This window comes from Tiliqua scincoides, chromosome 11 (assembly GCF_035046505.1).
Source record: "Tiliqua scincoides isolate rTilSci1 chromosome 11, rTilSci1.hap2, whole genome shotgun sequence".
Classification (NCBI taxonomy): Eukaryota; Metazoa; Chordata; class Lepidosauria; order Squamata; family Scincidae; genus Tiliqua; species Tiliqua scincoides.
This window is the reverse complement of record NC_089831.1, coordinates 4,615,405-4,622,832: the sequence shown is the minus strand read 5'-3', so window position 1 is coordinate 4,622,832 and position 7,428 is coordinate 4,615,405.

Genomic DNA, 7,428 nt, shown 5'->3' with positions numbered 1-7,428 from the left:
GGGTTTTGATCAGCCCTGAAGCACACTTTGGCTCAGTATTTTAAGAAACTGGACCATGCTAGAAACTCCAGCCTATATTGGCCTGTCTCCAGGCAGAGTGCCACATAGGGAACGCAATGTGGAACACCTAAGATTTTGTATAGAAAATTTGAATGGATCTTTTCAATCAAATCATTTAATTCTGGCATCCATACAGGAATGCCATACAGAATTTGAGGTGTAACTTTAGCATTAAAAGCTTGGAGAGCAGCTGAAACAAATGAGTTACCCCAAGAGAAGAAAAAGCGGGTTATAGCCTGGACAACTAATTTGGATGAGTTAATTACTGTGAGACGATGGGAAGACCAGAAGTGCCAGTAGTAGAACCGGAGACCAAGATACTGGAATTCCTTGACTTGTTGTATTGATTTACCACTGAAAAACCAAGACTGTGGTTTCCTAGAGTGCCCAAACACCACAATCTTGGACTTCTCATAGTTTAACTGCAGAGTGTTGTTGGTAAAATATTCTATGCAGGCGTTAACCAGTCTCCGTAATCCTATTTTAGTACGAGATATCAAGGCCATATCATCCACGTACAAAAATAAAGGAATTTCCACTGAACCTAGTAATGTGGGAGAATGCGTATTGAAGTTAGCTAAAAAGGGAGCCAAATCATTGATAAAGAGATTGAACAAAGTGGGTGCAAGAACGCACACCTGTTTGACCCCCTTGTTGATTGGAATTGGGGCCAAGAGGCCACCCCTCAGAGATAGTTTTACTTGGCAAGAAGTGTTTGAATGAAGGGCACGAATTAATATTAATAGCCTTTTGTCCAGTCCCATCTTCCCAAGTTCATCCCAAAGTCTATCTCTATCAAAGGCCGACTTTAAATCTAAAAAGGCCACGTAAAGTCGGGATTTATTTTGAATCCTTTGTTTAGAGATTAGATGGGATAATACCACACACTGATCAATTGCGAACTTGTTTGGCCTAAAACCCGCTTGCTCTGGGCCTATGATGTTATGATCACAAATCCAGGCCGAGAGTTTCTTCAGTAGATGGGAGGCATACATTTTCCCTGCTAGGTCTAAAAGGCTGATTGGCCTGTAACTGGGGGGAAAGTTTTTTATCACCTTTTTTAAAGATGGGAACCAAGATGTCCAGGTGTCCGGAAATACCCCAAATTTATCAATTCTAGTGAATAGTTCTGCAATTATTGGGGCTGACCACTCTGGTGCTTCTTTATAAATTTCAGGGGGAATTAAATCTGGTCCCGCTGCTTTACCCTGTTTTAACTGATTGATGAGTAAAAGAACTTCGTCCACTGAGACTGCAGGCCAATCTGGGAGATCTGACTGGAGTGGCATGTTAATGATGGAAATAGGTTTAAATTCATCAAAAAAGATTGATTTGAAATGTGCCTCCCACGTTTTGGCAGGAATTGCTGTGAAGCCAGTTGAGTTTTTATAGAAACAGCCTGATATAATTTGCCAGAAATTCTTGACATTTTTAGATCTCACAGATTTAATTAAAAGTGACCATCTCGCTGTTGCATTGCGGTGTAACGAGGCTTTGATAGCTTCCTTAAGTTGGGCAGACAACTTAAAATAGTGTTGTAAATTTGATCTGCTATCTCGAAATTTGTTATATGCACTGTGTACAGTGATCTTCAGTGTCGAGCAAGTCTGCTCTGTCTTGGTAAAATTCTTTCTCCAGCCCTCTGCTCTTTGAGGTGGAAGTATCCGGCCCAATTTGTTCTGGAGAGTTGATATTAAAACCTCGAATAAAGTCACAATCCCTAATTGGTTATCTGGATCCAGAGTGGATAGCTGGATCATGTTCTCAGTTTGTAACAATTCGCAAAAGGACTCTTTAGTGTCTGCATCCCATTTAATTCTTTTAATTATGTCAAGGTGGCTATCTTCCACCTGTGTGTAGGAATTATGATGGCGATCTGAGGAGTAGGTCACATCACATATTAAAGGTAAGTGATCACTAGACTGTGGGTATCTAACTCTAAAATTCACTATCTGTGAGAGGAAATGAGTAGGAACCAGAATATAATCAATAAGGCTCATACCTCTAGTTGAAATATGGGTATATTCACCTTTATCCCCCAATAAATCTTGGCCATTTAGCCAGATAAGGCCATTGATAATACAAAATTTAGCCAGTAGAAGCCTGGCCACATTAATTGTTCTATATTTTGACTGCCTTTCAAGGAGACAGAACTCTGGTAAGGTCATATCAATAGGCAGATATTGTTGTGTCCCACCCTAGAGTTAAAATCCACAGAGATTATTGGTATAAGAGCAGGAAATTTACCAGTCAGTTCATTAATTATGCCACTGAAATATGCCCATTGTTTTTCGGTTGCCGCTTTATCGTTTACAGGTGGCATGTACACATTTATTACCATAAAGTTTTGATGTGGCAACTTCAGCTTAATTGCCTGGATTTTACAATAGCTATCAGCCACAAACAGCAGCTCATGCTTAGACTGGTTTCACTAATATGGCAAGACCGCCGGCAGGACGTCCTTTTACTGCGCTCTTCCGTGCTGGGAGTGATGTTGCGGAGAACCCTTCAAACTCAAAGGGTGTGGTAGCCCATGTTTCCTGCAACAGTATAACATCTCTGTTCCTTAAGATTTCCTCTAGCACTTTCTCCTGTGACTTTGCAGACCAGCCAGCGATATTCCAGGATAGGATTTTCAACTGGCCTTGGCGGGCTCCAGGAAGTCGATATGGTAGCAGTCAGTCTGATGGAGTTAAGGGAATTTGAATTTCTGGGCCCCTCTGCATACTTGCGGCAGGTGGTTGTGGCCCAGGTTTGAACATAATACAGTCTCCGACAATCTTAGCTTGGTTTCCAATTGGTCCGGCGGATTTGTCTCTTCTAGAGCATTGCCTGTTACTGCTACGACTGGAATGCCATCACAAACAGGATGAATCAATGGCTGTTGGCTTGATTGAGTATCTGCTGTTGAAAGCTGAGGTGGTTGTGCCGTGGCTTCCTCTAAAGCAGTAGAGGTAGGTTGCTGTTTAATTTGAATGGGTGTATTGGGCATCTCCATCACCATGCCCTCCGTTTTATCATCTGGACGGCAGTGGCCGCTAACGATGGTCTCTTTTAGTGGAGGGACCAGATGGTTGAAGGACTGTTTCTCACACTCAAGTGCCTGAACTGAAAAGCTCCATTATAAATGTCCAAAGTATCATAACAGGTAAGAAGAAAAAACAAAAACAATTAAAAACATAAATAGTGACATAAAACAGTGAAACTGGGGTGACCTGATGTCATAACTGCAAAAGAGGACGAGGCACCCAAAAATGTAGGACATGACAAAATCAAAGCTAAAAACTCTCTTATACTCATTTCATGTGGTTAATTATATTAACTATATTACTTATTATTAAATTTAAGACTATTACATATAATCTATTAATTACAAGAAGGCCTGCAGGCAGGGTGACCAGATGCAATGGAGGACAGAGTGCCTCTACCTTCCACCAATGTACAGAAGAGGGAATTTGGGCAGGTGCAGCTTTTTAAACCCTTCCATGTTGAGCTGCACCTGCCCAGATTAAATATATAGGCATTTTGGTTGGTTGGCAACCTTCAGTCTCAAAAGACTATGGTATAAGCCTACAGCACCCAGTATTCCCAGGCGGTCTCCCATCCAAGTACTAACCAGGTCTGACCCTGCTTAGCTGCCAAGATCAGACAAGATTGGGCATGTGCAGGGTAACAGTTGCTGTATAGGCATTTTGTTCTCCTCATAAGAACATAAGAAGAGCCCCACTGGATCAGGCCAAAGGCCCATCTAGTCCAGCTTCCTGTATCTCACAGTGGCCCACCAGATGCCCCAGGGAGCACACATCCTGCAAGAGACCTGCATCCTGGTGCCCTCCTCCATTGTCTCTGGTCACCCTGGGGGAAACAAGTAAGTCCAGGGAGGCCATCAAGTTACAGCAGTATATTTAGAAGCGCAGAGGGCCAATATCTACTCAGCAATTCAATACATAAGAACATAAGAACAGCCCCACTGGATCAGGCCATAGGCCCATCTAGTCCAGCTTCCTGTATCTCACGGTGGCCCACCAGATGCCCCAGGGAGCAGACAAGACAACAAGAGACCTGCATCCTGGTGCCCTCCCTTGCATCTGGCATTCTGACATAGCCCATTTCTAAAATTCAGAAGGTTGCACATACACATCATGGCTTGTAACCCATAATGGATTTTTCCTCCAGAAACTTGTCCAATCCCCTTTTAAAGGCTTCCAGGCCAGACGCCGTCACCACATCCTGTGGTAAGGAGTTCCACACACCAACCACACCAAGCACACCAGGTTGGTCCACAGACCAGCCAGTACAGGTATACTATAATATGGGGATCAACCAAAAATAGTTTGGGTGCATATTGCATGTGTCTTACTGGTGCTTCTTCTTCTGTTCTCAGGTGGTGGTTTGGTGAGGTTGACTATTAGTTGTGATTCCATGGTATGTGTGGGGGTGGGGGTGGCCTATCCAAATGTCCTGCAAGCCTATGAGCAGCTGGGGGCAAATCCCAGGGAGCTCAGTGTGCTTACCTGTCAGAAAACATGCACAGGATCAGGCTACATGGCTGCAATCCTGCACACACTTTTTAAACCTGGAAGTCCAACACTGCAGATTGAAATGCGTGTAATTGTCGTGATGGCTGACCACAGTCCATGGCTGATAGGCCCTGTTATGCTCCGAAAAAGAGAAATGATGGTGACCTGTAATTGCTACCTGCACAAATCTAAACAAGATTCATTATCTCGGTCATATGCCAAACTCACAACAGCCATTGATATGAGGAAGGAATTTAGAAATGGGCTATGTCAGATGCAAGGGAGGGCACCAGGATGCAGGTCTCTTGTTGTCTTGGGCGCTCCCTGGGGCTGGACTAGATGGGCCTATGGCCTGATCCACTGGGGCTGTTGTTATGTTCTTATGTTCTTAATGTGGCTCAACCTTTTTGAAGCATATTGCATAAAGGGTCATTCTGGAGGTTGAACATAATTTTCATTTCTCTACGGTCAGTCAAGATCTTAGTAAAAAAGAAAAATTGGAACCATCTAAGGGCAGCTACAACCAAGGGGGAGGAGATTTGCTCTGAGGCATTACCGCATCTCCCCCAGCAGAGGTCGTGTCAGTTCTCCCACACATGCATAGCTCAGCAAAGCTGGCGTAAGTTGTCCTCTCTAAACAAATATTTGCGCTCCTACAATCGGTGACTAGAGGACGTTCAACCAAATCAGGTTCCACAAACTGCCTGCCAAACCAATTATCAAACTCTGACATCCTCTTAAAGTTCCCTCTGAGATACCTCCTGAGATGATAACATATCATCTCTTAACATATGATATGATATCACTCTTTCCAAATGAGTGACATCTCCCAGGGGACCTGGTTCCCTTCATTATTGCTTGTGAGCCACTTGATGAAGCTCTAGTTCAGCCCTGGATTAACCACTTAGCAAAGTAAGTACATGCTTAGTGCATTAAGGGAAAGGGGGCACCAAAGAATTCCAGTGCTTTATGTTTAAATCAGGAGTCTCCAAACCCCGACCCAGGGGCCAGATGCGGCCCACGGAGAGCCTCTATCCAGCATGCGGCCAGTCTTTGATCCCCTGAGAGCCTCTGGCCCAGTTAACCAAACACAACCAGAGTTGTGCTTGTGGGGTGGGGGAACGGGGTCCATTGAAGTGTGTGTGCTTTATTTCTTGGGCTGTGTTGGTGCTTAGAGAAATCCTGGACATTTGAGCCCATTCATTCATTCATTCCAGTCATTCATCTAAGTTCCATCACTAATGTATTTATTTAAATTTTATATTTAATTTTTTTTCCGGCCCTCAACACCATGCAAGATATTTGATGTGGCCTTTTGGCTAAAAAGTTTGGAGACCCCTGGTTTAAATACTATGCCATAGGTCAATAGGACAAGTCTTTAAGATCATTTTTAAAATGCAATGTAATACTGGTGCTGTATTGTGTGTGTATAGATGTTTGCTAGACTCTTCCTAGAAATGGAGTTTCAAGAACTGTTCCCTCTCAACTTTTACGGTCATTCCAAGGTTCCCACAAGGGTGAACTGGAGAGCAAGATGTGCAGTTAGGGACAAAAGGCTGAAAATAGGTTCACAAGTGATCTATAGCATGGCAATTATGAGACAATTGGAAAATGTGACATTTTAATTTGGGGGTATGAAGAGATTACTTCATACCACAGGTTAGCATTCCAGCCTGATCGCTCCATCTGGATTGCAATTTTCTTCTGCAAACTGGGTGAGGTTGCTTGCAAAGTTTAGTTTTAAAAAAAAAATATTTCAGAAACATTTTGCAACCCACCAAAAATTGGCTTGCGACTCACGGGTGGGTCCTGACCCACAGTTTGGTAAACACTGCTGTAGTTCCTTTTTCTTGCAGAAATACAAGCTGCGCAACAGGCAGTGATGGGTGTGCAGGTATTGGGGTGGCTCCACTCGCCCAGGCTGACCAGACGCAACGTTGTATTCAGGGGACATACTTTCAGCCATTCCTGGCCATGACTAAAGAAGGAATTCTTTTTCTACCCTTGACCCCCCCCCCCCCAACATGCTGGGTTCTAAGCCATCCCTGCTTGTGTTATTCCAAAAACGAAATTTTCCCTTGTTGGCCACTCTACCAGTTCAATGTAGTGGAAAAGTTCATATTGTAGACTTGCACTTCCACATGGATAGACACAGTGCTTTTTTTGTTAAAAAAAAAAGTGCAGGCACTCACAACTTGTTAATCTTTTATTTATTTATTTTTAAACCTTTTTTTATTGGAGAAATAGGTAATAAGATACAGCTAGACAACACGTGATTAACACTTACAGAGAGGATAACAAAAAGGCATTCAACACTATTGAATACAGATATATTAAAAATAAAATATTGAAATGAATGGGGACCTACCTGAAATTGGCTCATGACCCACCTAGTGGGTCCCGACCCTTAGTTGGCAACCTTCAGTCTCGAAAGACTATGGTATCGCGCTCTGAATGGTGGTTCTGGCACAGCGTCTAGTGGGTCCTGACCCACAGTTTGAGAAACACTGTTCTAATGTAAAATGCACTAAAATACACTGTGCCTTCAGTTATCAAGTTAACCACTCTTTGCCATTGGCAAAAAATAGTTCAGGACAATCTTTAATCTATATCAAAGACTTGCAAGACTGAGGGTCAGAAAAACATTTTATCAAAATTTATGGTGGTTTTTTATGAATTTGGGTTGCTGATTCCAAAAATGGCCATAGCATAGGCTTCCTCATGAGGAAGCTCCTTGAACCATTCACTAACAAGACTATGCCATATTTCCAAAACTAGAAATGCTAGGGGAAAACGGATGCCATTTTTGGAATCAGCACCCCAGTGGCGTCACCAGGATTCACATCAC